Raw genomic sequence first — 15,238 nt, forward strand, 5'->3', positions numbered from 1 at the left:
GCATTCAGATCGTACGCCGCAGTCATTGCCAGGATGTTTCTATGGTAACGCTAAAGCTTACAGCGCGGCGCTTTGTGATGACGTCAGAAGCATCGCTCCGGGTCTACACAGACTGGTGGAAGCAGGAGACGCCAGGACACAGGGTATATCGCCGAATCGCTGTGGTATGCTCATAGCCAATAGCTGCTATAGTAGCTGATGAACTACAAGTCCCAGCATGGCTATGTGTGAGCAGTGAACGTATTTGTGTAGTTTAACATTTATTAATGCTGTTTTCCTTCTCATATGCTTTGTATGCTACCAATTAGTGCAGCAGGGCTGACTTATCTGTGGGCACACTAGATTGGGCACAGCATTACACTGGTGCATGATAAGTAAAGGGCACACTCAGTTTTTTGAGGAGGATTTGCTTCAGACTCCTCTAAAATCGCTTAAATACTCTATGGCTGTGTTCAGACTTTATTTTTCCATCAGTTGCTGAGCTGGTGCTTTAAAGGCAGATAAAGCGCTAACAATATCTTCAAAGAATGACCATAAGCTTTACAATGTAAAAAACCTGACTTTCTGTTCGTAAGTTCAGTCTTTTTATCGTCGTATAATCGCTTCAGGCTCCTAAAGACATCATGCGGTTAAAAGAAGCAAGCGGAGCGTTCCTCACGTGATTGTTCAAAATCTGCCCGGGCGTCTAGCATTTTGTAGGTGTTTCTTCTTAGAAAATCGTTTTATCTATTGATTCATGGACATTTCTTTTAAAACCCATAAAATGGCAGTGAAAAAACGCCCAAAAAACGCATGAAAGAATTATAATAATAATAATAATAAAAAAAAAAAAAAAAAAGACGCTTCAGGTTTACAAACTCCAGAAAAAAGAGCAATTCCTGAAACGCTATTTTGCTTGAGAGATGCACAGTTTGAACATAGACTAAAGCCTGCTTTACATGGTACGATCGATTGTGCGATTTCACAATCGATCGTACCCGCCCCCGTCCTTTCTGCGTCACGGGCAAATCGCTGCCCGTGTCGCACAAAGTCAGTAACCCCAGTCACACATACTTACCTCTCGTGTGACCACGCTGTGGGCGGCGAACGTCCACTTCCTGAAGTGGGAGGGACGTTCGGCGTCACAGCGACGTCACACGGCCGCCGGCCAATAGAAGCGGAGGGGCGGAGATGAGCAGGATGTAAACATCCCGCCCACCTCCTTCCTTCCACATAGAGCCGGCGGCGGCCGCGGGAGGCAGGTGAGCTGGTCATTGTTCCCGTGGTGTCACACGGAGCGGCGTGTGCTACCACGGAAACGATGATCAACCAAATTAAACGATATTATGGAACCTAACGAGCAGCAGGGTGGATAAAAATCTTGATTTTTTTAAAAAAATCAAAAAAATCTGATTTTTTTGATTTAAATCAGATTTTTTTGATTTAAATCATTTGATTTAAATCAGATTTTTTAATCAAGTTGTACACAAGCAAAACTTTGTCTTTTTGCAAATCTAATTGTTTTACACAAATAAAAATATTACACCAATAACCACAATAACCATATGAGGCCTCTATTGCATGATTTCAAAATAGCCACCAAAAAGGAATATGCAAGCCATATTGTATAACAATCATCTTTATTAACAACATAAATTATAAAAAATTAAAAACACATAGCAATTTAATGGAACAGCCCAGGAGGGACGGATGGAATAATGTGGACACCGGGCACTTGTTATACTATCATCAATGGAATCCATAAAACTGGATGGTATGAAATGTTGTTCTGTTTATACATTCATAGGTAACTGCAACCTTTTCCAGTAGTAAATATCAATTGGTATATAGCATTATCAAAGGTATGGTTTGCAGTACAATAAATAGATGAATACAACATAACATTACCAGGGAGTCCAAAACGTAAGATTGCCACGGCCTCCAACAGCCACACTGACGCGCGTTTCGCACCTGAAAGTGCTTCGTCCAGGAGTGCAATAAAAATATTAAAACAGTTGATTATGAAACCTAATAATTTTTATTTGCACTATTAAACACTCAGAATTGAACTACAGAGAGTAAGTACTTTTTAACAATAGCCTATCTCTAACGTTTGAAGTAAGCAAACATCTTCAGTGAATACATCAGTCCTTTAAGCCTACTGTTTATTTAGGACTTTTAATAGGAAAACCAGTTGTCCTGCTTTAGCAGTTCCTAAGCGGTTTCGGACTGTTGTGTGCACAAAACCAAATGAAGAAAACAATCTCTCTACTCCTGCGGATGAAGCCGATGCAGTCAGTAGCTGAGTAGCTAGATTTATTATCTTTGCTGGAAGAACAAGTGATTGCGACTTCCACCAGTCCAGTGGTTTTAGTTCATTAACGACGTTATCTGCAAACATGTATTTTTGAAATGGTGCAGATTCACACTTCAATTTCAGCACAGTTGCCACAATGTCATGGTTAGTATTGGCGAGCCACTCCATTGCAGAGTTGATTTCCGCCTCAGATAATTTTTTCCCTCTGTAGATGGGATGCAAGATATTGGCTAAATAGTGTTCTTCTTTTAATGCTTGGTCCTTGCGGTGCTGTATTGCAACCTTTACATTGTTTGAGAGGTTCAAGAGATCTAGAGAACCTTCTAAATCTTTCCAAACTTCTGTGGCATCAGCTATGGTTGCAGTATCTTTCTGCATTTTATCCAACGCAATCGATATTGGCTTTAACCTTTCCAAAAGGTCCTCGGCATTTCTCTTCACACCAAGATTTAATACTTTGCTTCGTATATTAGCATCAATTTTATCCCGATGTGTTTCGCAAATGGACAGTAATTTTGACCAGTTGTTAATAAACAGTTCCAGTCAGCCAAGGTATTCCATCTAACATCTTGTGGTAGAACCAACTTCAGTCCTCCCATTTCCTTGTAGGTTGCATGTGAAAAATGATTATTGCGGAAATATTTAGCAATTTCTACAACATGTTCCTTGACACCCAAAATATGCAGGTCTTTTGCCAAAAGATGCAACAAATGGGCAGAACAACCGTATGTAATGACATTTGTGTCATCCTGTGCCAGTTCCGCTCGCATTTTTGCCACATTGCTTGCGTTATCAGTAACTAAGCTCCTTACTTTACATCCAAACTGTTCTTGGCATTGGTGAATTGAGTTCTTAGCAATTTCAAGTAAATATTCAGCAGTATGTGAATTTCCAGATGTGTCGATTGTGTCTGTAAGGTAAGTTTCACCATCTTCTGTTGTGACACAAGTGCAAATTATGGGGTCGTTGTGGATGTTGCTCCAACCATCCAAGCTCATGTTAACAACCTTGTCTTTCAAATATTTTGTACAAGCCGCTCTTTCTATGTCGTATACAGCCTGAAGAGGTTTTCCTGAGATATCAAATCTACTTGGTGGTTTGTAGCCTGGTCTAATTCCTTCGATCATTTGTACAAACAATGGGTGCTCAACTAGTCGGAAAGAAGAATTGGTTGCAAATATGAATTTAGCAATTAATTCATCAAAATGTTCTTTCTGGCTCGTCGTAGTCTTTAAGATGAATTTTTCTACACTTTGTTGCACGCAAAGTTTTTTTTTGGGCTGCTTTGTTGAAGTTGTACCCAGATATTGATTGTCACGTGCAGCACAAGCCATATTTGACCCTGAAAGCACAGAAATTAAAAATATAAATCGACTGCGTATTTGAAGAAATATAACGAAAATATTGAAACAAACTTTTTGAACAATGTAATGGTCCTCGTCCTATAAGGGCTGTCTCAAAAGTTATGCTACTCAAGTTTTCCGGTGAGGTTGCTGTAATACTGGTAACTAATATAAGAGCCTCAGCAACTGAAAAAAATTATGTCACAAAAGTTTTAAAAATGTTTTTTTTTTAAAATGGTCAATTTGGCAGACTTCAAAAGTGAATTGCAGCCTACAATAAAAAAAAAATAAGCGTATACACACTTTATTTTTACTTAAAGGACATGTGCACCTTTATTTTTTAAGGTGCAGCCAGTCACAGTGTGCACATGTCCTCCCCCCGCAGCTCTCTTACCTCCGATGTCAGCGCTGCGGGGATCCGTGGCTTCATTCTGCCCGTCCGCGAGCGCGCCTCCATTCATTTCAATGGAGCGTGCGGCCCGCTGACGTCACGCCGCTGGATCACTGCGAGTAGGCCGCAACCGGAGGACGGGAGGCGGACGGTCAAAACGAAGCCACGGATCTCAGCGCTGCGGGGATCGGAGGTAAGAGCGCTGCGGGGGGGGGGACATGTGCACCTTAAAAAAATAAAGGTGCACATGTCCTTTAGCGTTAATTTTCTGTGAAATATTGCCTTAACATAAATTTATATTCTATACTCCAGAACTACGAGTGCTAGAAATTTTTCTTTTCATAGACTTTAACCATCCCAGTAAAGAAGGGAATTTTGTTTACTTACCGTAAATTCCTTTTCTTCTAGCTCCAATTGGGAGACCCAGACAATTGGGTGTATAGCTATTGCCTCTGGAGGCCACACAAAGTATTACACTTAAAAGTGTAAGGCCCCTCCCCTTCTGGCTATACACCCCCAGTGGGATCACTGGCTCACCAGTTTTAGTGCCAAAGCAAGAAGGAGGAAAGCCAATAACTGGTTTAAAGACCAATTCAATCCGAGGAAACATCGGAGAACTGAACCATACCACATGAACAACATGTGTACCCGAAAAAACAGAAAAACCCCGAGAAAACAGGGCGGGTGCTGGGTCTCCCAATTGGAGCTAGAAGAAAAGGAATTTACGGTAAGTAAACAAAATTCCCTTCTTCTTTGTCGCTCCATTGGGAGACCCAGACAATTGGGATGTCCAAAAGCAATCCCTGGGTGGGTAAAAGAATACCTCATGATAGGGCCGTCAAACGGCCCTCTCCTACAGGTGGCCAACCGCCGCCTGAATGACTTATCTACCTAGGCTGGCGTCTGCCGAAGCGTAGGTATGCATCTGATAATGCTTGGTAAAAGTAAGTAGACTCGACCAGGTGGGTGCCTGACACACCTGCTGAGCCGTAGCCTGGTGCCGTAATGCCCAGGATGCACCCACGGCTCTGGTAGAATGGGCCTTCGGCCTTGAGAGAACCAGAAGCCCAGTAGAACTGTAGGTTTCAAGAATTGGTTCCTCGAGCCCCCGAGCAAGGGTGGATCTGGAAGCTTGCGACTGTTTACGCCGACCAGCGACAAGGACAAAGAGTGCATCCGGGTGGCGCAGGAGCGCCATGCGGGAAGTAGAACCTGAGTGCTCTCACCAGAACCAACAGATGCAAATCTTTCTGAAATTGATGGACTGGACGAGGACACAAAGAAGGTGAGGTGATATCCTGATTGATATGAAAATGGGATACCACCTTAGGGAGAAATTCCGGAACCGGACGCAGAACTACCCTGTCCTGGTGAAGGACCAGGAAGGGAGTTTGTATGAGAGCGTTGCTAGCTCGGAAACTCTCCTAAGAGACGAGACCGTTACTAGAAGGCCACTTCCCGTGAAAAACGGGAAGGGAGACATCCTTCAAAGGCTCGAAAGGCGGCATCTGGAGAGCAATTAGAACCTTGTTCAGATCTCAGGGCTCTAACGGCCGCTTGTACGGAGTGCTGAGAAGACAAACTCCCCGTAGGAACGTGCGTACCTGAGGAAGTCGTCGTTTCTGAAAAAATACAGATAGCGCTGAGACTTGTCCCTAAAGGGAACTGAGCGACAACCCATTTTCCTACCTAGATTGCAGGAAGGAAGGAAACATAGACGATGCAACCGGCCAGGGAGAAACACCCTGCGCCGAGCACCGAGATAAGAACATCTTCCACGTCCTGTGGTCAATCTTGGCGGACGTTGTATGCTAGCCTGTCTCATGGTGGCAACCACGTCCTGAGGTAATCCTGACGACACTAGGTTCCAGGACTCAATGCCACACCATCCGGTTGAGGGCCGTAGAATTCAAATGGAAGAATGGCCCTTGAGACAGCCAGTCTGATTGGTCTGGTAGTGCCCCCGGTTAGCCTACCGTGAGGCACCACAGAACCGAGTACCACAACATCCTCGGCCAATTTGTAGCGACGAGGATGGCGCGGCCGCAGTCGGTCTTGATCTAGCGCAGTACTCTGGGCAACAATGCCAGAGGTGGCACCTAAGGTAGCTGGAACTGCGACCAATGCTGAACTAAGGCGTTTGCCGCCAGAGCTCGATGATTGTGAAACCGTGCCATGAAGCTGGCACATTGTTGTTGTGCCGTGACGCCATTAGATCGACGTCCGGCCTCTGTCAGCGGCGCCAGATCTCCTGAAACCCGTCCGGGTGAGGAGACCATACTCTTTCGGCCACACCTCAGCGACTTAGGAAGTCAGCTTCCTAGTTTCCACACTTGGGATGTGAATTGTGGATATGGTGGATGCCGTGTCTTCCACCCACATCAGAACCTGCCGGACTTCCTGGAAGGCTTGCCGGTTGCGCGTTCTTCCTTGGTGGTTGATGTATGCCACCGCTGTGGAGCTGTCCGACTGAAGTCGGATATGCTTGCTTTCCAGCCGCTGTTGGAAGGATTGTAGGGCAAGATACACTGCTCTGTGTTCAAGAACATTGATCTGAAGAGTGGACTCTTGCTGAGTCCACGTACCCTGAGCGCTGTAGTGGAGAAAAACTGCTCCCCACCCTGATAGACTCGCGTCTGTCGTAACTATCGCCCAGGACGGGGATAGGAAGGACCTTCTTTTTGACCAAGAGGTGAGAAGAAGCCACCACCGTAGAGATTCCTTGGCCGCCTGAGAAAGAACGACGACTCTGTTGAGGGACGTCGACTCCTCGTCCCATTGGCGGAGAATGTCCCATTGTAGTGGACGCAGTAAAACTGCGCGAAAGGAACTGCCTCCATTGCTACCATCTTACGTAGGAAGTGCATGAGGCGTCTCAATGTGTGCGACTGGTTCTTAAAGAAGAGCTTGCAGCCCGTAGTGAATGCTGTTTGTCTAGCGGCAGCTTCACTATCGCTGAGAGAGTAAGAAACTCTATGCCTAGATATGTTATCGATAGGGTCGGGGTCGGATCTGACTTTAAAAAGTTGATGATCCACCCAAAACTCTAGAGAGTCTCCAGCGCAACGTTCGGGCAGTGTTGGCATGTTTCCTAAGAGAGTGCCTTGACAAGTAGATCGTCTAAATACGGGACCACAGAGTGACCCTGAGAGTGCAGGACTGTAACTACTGCTGCCCTGACCTTGGCGAAGACCAGTTGGACTGTCGCTAGCCGGAAGGTAGAGCTACGAACAGAGGGTGTTCGTCTCCTATAACGAAGCGTAGAAACGCTAGTGCTCTGGATCAATCGGCACGTGTGGATAAGCATCCTTGATGCCTAATGATGCTAGGAAATATCCTTGGGACCTTGAGGCGATGACATGGCGGAGGGAATCCATCCGGAACCGCCTGGTGTCCACGAGCTTGCTGAGCATTTTTAGATCCAGAACGGGACGGAACGGCCCGTTGTTATAGGTACCGCAAAGAATTTGGGGTAAAAACCGTGACCTTGTTCCTGAAGAGGAACGGGGGTCATCACTCTTTCTGCCTATAGAGTGCACCCTGTTTGCAGAAGAGCAGCGGCCCGGCCGGGAGGTGGAGAAATTCTGAAGAATCGAGTTGGAGGACGAGAAGTGAGCTCTATCCTGTACCCGTGAGACAGAATGTCTCACACTCAATGGTCATTGACCTATGGCAGCTAAATATCGCCAAGGCGGGAGAGCCTGCTACCGACCGAGGCCGCAAGTCATGAGGAAGCCGCCTTGGAAGCGGGTTTTCAGACTGTCGCTTTTTTGGGCGAGACTGAGCCCGCTAAGAATCTTAGCTCCTCTGATCCTTTTGAGTCCACATTGGACGAGGAAAAATGGGACCTGCCCGAGCCTCGAAAAGGCCGAAAACCCCGACTGCCTCTTGCTCTGTTGGGGTTTGTTGTGTCCGGGCTGAGGAAAGGATGAATCCTTACCCCTGGACTGTTTAATGGTTACATCCAACGCTCACCAAACAGTCGGTCAGCAGAAAAAGGCAACTGGTTAGGCAACCTTTTTTGGAAGCAGAATCTGCCTTCCATTCACTTAACGAGCAGACCAGGCTCTGCTTAAAAACACGGAGTAGCGGAGGCTACCGCCGCACGGTTCGCAGAGTCCAGGACAACCTGAATCGCGTAAGAAACAAATGCAGACATTTGAGAGGTTAAGGATGCCACCTGCGGCACAGATGTACGTGTAACCGTGTCAATCTGTGTAAGACAAGCTGAAATAGCTTGGAGTGCCCCAAGGGAGAGAATGCCGGAGCCAACGGTGCGCCGACAGCCTCATAGATGGCTTTCGACCAGAGATCCATCTGTCTGTCAGTGGCATCTTTGAGTTTGCAGTTCCATCTCCCACTGCAACTATGGATCTAGCTACAAGCCTGGAGATTGGAGGATGCCGCTCGGGACATTGGGTCCAGTCCTTGACCAAGTCAGGGGACAGGGATAACGTGTATCCTAAGCCGTTTGGAGAAGCGCATATCTGGATAAGCGTGGTGTTCCTGGACTGCCTCTCTGAAGGCAGAGTGGTCCAGAAAAATACGTGAAGCTGACTCCTCCACTGGAGGAGCTGTGAGAAATAACCCACATTCTATAGATGGACGCTATAAGATTATTTACTATGGCGTCACAATCAGGTGTATCCAGATTGAGAGCGGTCTCAGGATCAGAATCCTGAGCCGCCACTTCCGCCTCATTACACAGCGAGTCCTTCTGTTAGGACCCTGATGAAACCGAGGCCGCTCATAGCGAGCCCACTTAGGCTGTCTGGGACTGACGTCCGTGCAGAGCCGTGACTCTGGGATGCGTGTGACATTCCCGGAGCTGTTAGTTATTCACGCTGAGGGGGGCCATGGATCAATGATTCAACAGTGCCCATATTGTGAGAGACATGTCCGGACTGCTAGGCTTCTAGTATCATAGCCATAGTCTCAGAAAAACTGTCAGTAAATACTGCAGACACCGTCCTCATCCCCTGGCCATTAGTGCATACAATGGGAGTCTATGTACCTGCCGGCCGTATAGCCGTACATGCTGTACCAGCTGTATAGAAAAACATGTGGTTCTGCACCTTTGTTTTACACAGAGAATATGCTGATAACTCCTCCGCATAATCCAGGAGGGTATATACAACGTGCGACCAAACAGTGCAATGTATATAGTACAAGCATATCTATAAGTGCACTTCTGCACTAGTGGGGTTAGCACCACAGGTGCTGCTTAACGCCTGTTACAGCGATTGTGTGACTATCAGAATGCCAGGGTCTTCCACACTTGTCTCTGTATCGTACAGAAACTGACACTAATGGCTGCCGGTGTCCTTGTAGAGAAGGAAGCCGTGGGCGTGCCTGAGAAAGTGCGGGAATCCGGATTCACAGTGCACACAGTGAGAGGGGTGGAGTATGCAAAACATACTCCAGCTCTCAGCTCTGCTCTATGCAGCGTCACGCCCCTACCCTGACTGTCAGGGCTGTGGGCGGTAACGAAGGGAGACTAGGCCCAGAAGCCGGGGACTCGAGTTAACAGCGCGGCCGCCGTAAAAGCGCGGGCCGCGCTGAAGTCCCCGGCGCACCACAAGTGCCAGCCGCGCCGCAGTTCCAGCGGCCGGCGCGACCGATTCATAGAAGTGGCCAGCGTCCCGCCCCTCTCCTGACTGGCAGGTCTGGGGGCGGGAACGAACGGAAGCAGGCCGCAAAAGCCGGGGACTCTAGTTATCAGCGCGGCCGCCGTAAAAGCGCGGGCCGCGCTGAAGTCCCCGGCGCACCACAAGTGCCAGCCGCGCCGCTGCCAGCGGCCGGCGCGACCGATTCCTGGAAGTGGCCAGCGTCCCGCCCCTCTCCTGACTGGCAGGTCTGGGGGCGGGAACGAACGGAAGCAGGCCGCAAAAGCCGGGGACTCTAGTTATCAGCGCGGCCGCCGTAAAAGCGCAGGCCGCGCTGAAGTCCCCGGCGCACTACAAGTGCCAGCCGCGCCGCAGTCCCAGCGGCCGGCGCGACCAATTCCCATAAGTGAGCCTGCTTCAGCAAAGCTGAATGAGGCCATGGCACAGGCGCCGCAGCGCTGATGTCCCCCGGCGCACTACAACACCCAGCATGCTGCGGTGTGAGCGCCAAATGCACGGGGACACAGAGTACCTTGAGGAAGCAGGGCCATGTCCCTGATGTACTCCGCTCCATCCAGCATCTTCTCCAGGGGCTGTAGATGGAGCACGGTCTCAGTGCCTGGAGACCAGTAAATCCCACTTCACCCAGAGCCCTGTAAAAAGGGATGGGGAAGGAATCAGCATGTGGGCTCCTGCCGCCGTACCCGCAATGGGTACCTCAACCTTACAAACACCTCCGACATACAGTGGGGTGAGAAGGGAGCATGCTGGGGACACTATATGTGTCCTCTTTTCTTCCATCCGACATAGTCAGCAGCTGCTGCTGACTAAAAAGTGGAGCTATGCGTGGATGTGTTGCCTCCTTCGCACAAAGCACAAAACTGGTGAGCCAGTGATCCCACTGGGGGTGTATAGCCAGAAGGGGAGGGGCCTTACACTTTTAAGTGTAATACTTTGTGTGGCCTCCAGAGGCAATAGCTATACACCCAATTGTCTGGGTCTCCCAATGGAGCGACAAAGAAATGTCTGTTAAAAAAATAGGTTGTAAATTAATTGCCAGACTTACCACTAGTACTAGGCTCCTGGTGCATAAGAAGCTGTGGGGGTTCATTGACATTAGTTGTATCACTATCAACATCTTCATTTCCCTTCTGGTTGCAGTTTTCATAATGTGATTTCAAACGGCAAACAAGTCCTTGGATATCCTTTTGACAGTATTTGCACTTTGCTCTTGCACCTTTCTTTCCAAGATCTGCTGCTGGCATCTCAACAAAATGAACCCAAATAGGGTCTCTCTTACGACCTGCTGCCATGGCTCACACAGATCACTTATGAAGTTTGATTGTTACTACAGCCTGAGCCAAGCACTGCTGATGTTACTACAGCCTGAGCCAAGTACTGCTGACTATCCAACAAGTTTGGGCATGTCAACTGAATGCAGGGAAAAAGAAACTAAACCAAAACTGAAACCAAGCTAGAAGTGTGGAATTAAAGGGGCAGTATGAACAAAATGTGGAGGCTATTAATAGTTTATACAATTAAGACATGCTGCTTTTAAACACCTACCTATTGCCATATAGTAAAACAAAAAAGATTTTTACTTACTTTGGGGTCCCTCCCTAACCCTGGCGTTAGATCGTTGCCCCTAGTTTCGTCCGTGTAACTATGGGCGCACATGCACACTGCTCTCACTTCTCATTTTAATCGTGATTTATATTAAAAAAAAACCTTTTGATTTAAATCAGTGATTTAAATCATGATTAAAATCATGATTTAAATCGATCCGATTTAAATAGAAAAAAATCTTTTGATTTAAATCGTGATTTAAATCATGATTTAAATCGGCGTGATTTAAATCAATCCACCCTGACGAGCAGTACCCGACTCACGATTTGTGAGCGATACTGCGTCGCTGGGAGGTGTCACACAGGCCGGCATCGCCAGCGATGCCGGATGTGCGTCACAAAAACCGTGACCCCGACGATCTATCGCACGATAGATTGTCTGGTGTAAAGCAGCCTTTAGGCTATGTGCCCACGTGTGTGTATTGCACTGCAGCGTAGCTGCATGCGTCCTGCGTCCCCAGCACAATCTATGAAGATCGTGCATAATCCATGCCCACGTGGCGTTTTAGAACGCAGCAATTTTCATGTTGCCAAATCGCTGCGTTCTCTAAAGCAACATGTCACTTCTTTTGTGCGCTCTGCATGCTGTCTCCATTTTGTCTATAGGGAGAGGCAGCATCCAGAGCGCACCAATTCTGCAGTCACCAAAGTTTCAGAACAGAGCTTTTCAGCTGCGCTCTGAAGTGGACATGCAGTGACTAAACGCTGCGGTGCAGAGCGCACACACGTGGGCACATAGCCTTACTGTTCAGTTTAATGGAAAATCCTCTGCTGTTCATATGATGAAGGTTGTTATTTTTTTTTTTTAAATCTTTTTTTCCTACATTTTGGAAACCTCAATGCCATAAAAAAGAAGTGACGTGCAGATTCTTTGAGGAATATAACTTCTGGAATCCACTTCAAACTTGTCACTGAGAAATCAAAATGCTGTAAATCAAATGTGGAAAAGAAGTCTCCAAAATCTCTTTTAGAAAGAAATCAGAAAAAAAAGCCTCCAAATAGATAAAGAAGGAGTGTAATAGGAGATACGGTCTGCAGAAATCCAGCAGTGGAGTTGGGGAAAATGGATCTGCAGGACCCGGTTCAGCAGTCACTACCATAATCTCTGCTTACTGGACGGGATCTCAGAACCGCCTGGAACCTCCCGGCATCCCCAGTTTTTTTTTTTTTTAATTATTATTTGTCCTGACATGGCGTCATCTCGTGACATTGCATCAGGCTGGCAAATCAAAAAAGACAAGGATGGTGGAAGGTAGGAGATGGTTCTCCTAGTCCTTGTAGAGAGACCACTCGATGGAAAGGTCCTATGAATCGATTTGTACCAACTCCATCCAGCCGGTTTGGACAAATTACACTAACCAGGGTAAGTCTGCTTTCACACATCCGGTTTTTGCCATGCGGCACAATCCGGCGCTCTGCAGGAAAAACGCAATCGGTTTTTTTTGCCGTCGGTTGCGGTTTTTCCTGCATAGACTTACATTAGTGCCGCATGGGCTTGCGTTCCGTCCGTTTTTTGCCGCATGCGGCAGATTTAGTCGATGCGGCGGCTGGATCGAACTTTGCCTGGCACGTTTTTTTGTCCGGCAAAAAACCTGCATCTCGCCGCATGCGGCCGATGCGGCGCGATTTGCAATGCATGCCTATGGACACCGCATGCGGCGTCCTGCGGGAAAAAAACGCATCCGGCCGCCGCATGCGTTTTTTTCCACTGCGCACGCTCAGTGGCCTCCTGCAAGCGGCAAAAACCGGACGGGCCGCATGTAAAAAACGTATGCAAAGGATGCGGTTTTGTCGCCGCATCCGTTGCATAGGTTTTAGAGCCGGATTGGCCGGATCTGCTAAAACCGGAGGTGTGAAAGCAGCCTAAGCAGTATTTGGATTGAAAACAAATCAAAACCAGAGATCCAAAAACGATACCCAAAAAGTGTAAAAAAAAAATAAAAAATACTACAAAATATGCGCTGTTTGAAGTCAACTTCATATTGTTTGATTCTCCAAGCAGATGCCTGACCTTTGCATTGTCTTGGACCGTTTTTCATCAGTGTGCTGGATCAGTTTTTTATTTGTTTTTGGTCCTTGTGTCATCAGTTTTTCTTGAATGATAAAAATAAATAAATAATGGAGTTTTCCCAAGTTTCTTCTGGCAACCAGTCACTGAAAAATGGACGGCACACTGATGCCATCTATGCGCTGTTTGCTGTTTTCATTGACCCATTCACTTGAATAGGCGAATTTTGTCCACAAGATGAAGTTGAGTACGGTGTCTCCGTTTCTTTATACTGATCAATGGTCAGAAAAAAAGTATAGTAGTAAGGGTTCGCTCACACCAGTGTATAAATACAAGTGCAATCCGATAAAAAAATCGTATTGCACTGGCAACAATGTTATTCAACGAGACAGAGCTGATCTGCGATTGTTTTCTCACCTGTATTCAGCGTAAGGAAAAATCTCAGCCTGATGATTATGGTGGAATAAATCGGACATGACTCCAAAGTAAGTCTATGGGCGGGAGAAAAAAAATGGATGCCATACGGATCGTTCGTATGCCGTTTTTTGGGATAGATTGCTATTCTGTAGCATAGGACACTGTAAATGATTGAGGAATTATAGCTGCTGAGAAAAAAAAAACCCGGATTACATGATAGGCGAGAAAAAAAAAATTCAACGGTCACAGCACTCGCTTAACATATGGAATACCAAATGGATTTCACTCGCCCCACTTTTCGGGATGAGAATCAGGGATTTTTTTTTTATGCAGATGTGAGTGAATGCAGACATAGTGCTGATGATAAAATGGTGTATTTTCAGTCGTTGTGTGCAACTGAACAGCACATTAATGAATATTTATTATTTCTTTATTTTACTTGCTTATATAGCGCCATCGTATTTCACAACACTTTATAGACATGATCATCACTGTCCCCATTGGGGCTCACAACCTAAATTCCCTATCAGTATGTCTCTGGAGTCTGGTAGGAAGCCGGAGAACCCCGAGGAAATCTAATATTAACCTATGTACCAGAGCACATATCCACGCACCATGCACTATTATTGCCCATTTCCCAGTGCATGAAGTCGCCGCAGCTCCTGTCTTCTTCTGTGATGGGAACAAACAAAGCCAGTCACAGCCTCACGTTGTGGACCTGACTGGCCATCTGAACCCACAAGACTGCTGTATCCAATGCCACAAAATATGACACATTTTTCTGGCTTGTAAGAACCATTATTATATTGATGCATGATTTTTTAATCAGATACATTTTTTTTGGCATTTTAAACACTTATAATACAAAAATAGAAAACACAGTGCAAGGAGTTACCATACACAAACATCCCCCACCCTCCCCGCTTGACAGTCTCATCTGCTTGCACTTCACGTCTCTCCTTTCTTTCGCGAACTTTATTCCTATTCACCGCCGTCCATTAACCCCCATATATATCTTAGAATCCCAATAACCTATCTTTCAGTAGTTCAAATGAGGCTAGTCCTGGAAAGTCCAGCCATTTGTTCCATATCTTTTCAAACTGTACCATTCTACCCCGCTTGAAGGGAACCTGTCACCAGTTTTGGGGCCTATAAGCTGTGGCCACCACCATTCTAACATGCTGTATATGAGAGCCCAGGCCGCTGTGTAGAACATAAAAGTCACTTTATAATACTCACCTAAACTGTCGCTACGGTGGAGTTGGGTCATATAGGCATCTCCGTTCTCTGGGTGCGGCGTCTCCTCTTTCAGCCATCTTTGTTCTTCTTCTGAAGCCGGGGTGCATGACGCGTCCTACGTCATCCACACTCGCCGGCATTGAGGTCCTGAGCAGCCGTACTTTGTTCTGCCCTGAGTAGGGCAGATCAAAGTATTTTAGTGCGCCTGCGCAGGACTGGCGAGTGTGTATGACGTAGGACGCATAATGCACACAGGCTTCAGAGGGAGAACGAAGATGGCTGAAAGAGGAGGTGCCGGGACCGGAGAATGGAG

General features: G+C 46.8%; 1 protein-coding gene across 2 annotated transcripts in view; it reads left to right on the forward strand.

Moving 5' to 3' along the window:
• The first annotated feature begins 88 nt into the window (after positions 1-88).
• NPHP1 (nephrocystin 1) overlaps positions 89-15,238 on the forward strand; it is a 224,573-nt gene continuing 209,423 nt past the window's right edge. Inside the window, exon 1 of one of the 2 annotated variants that reach the window (XM_075339427.1) lies at positions 89-143. The gene's annotated coding sequence lies outside the window, so the exon portion shown is untranslated. Of the gene's footprint in view, positions 165-15,238 lie in introns of both variants that reach the window. The other variant, XM_075339426.1, reaches the window with a different exon arrangement.

The sequence above is a fragment of the Anomaloglossus baeobatrachus genome, chromosome 3 (assembly GCF_048569485.1).
Source record: "Anomaloglossus baeobatrachus isolate aAnoBae1 chromosome 3, aAnoBae1.hap1, whole genome shotgun sequence".
Lineage (NCBI taxonomy): Eukaryota > Metazoa > Chordata > Amphibia > Anura > Aromobatidae > Anomaloglossus > Anomaloglossus baeobatrachus.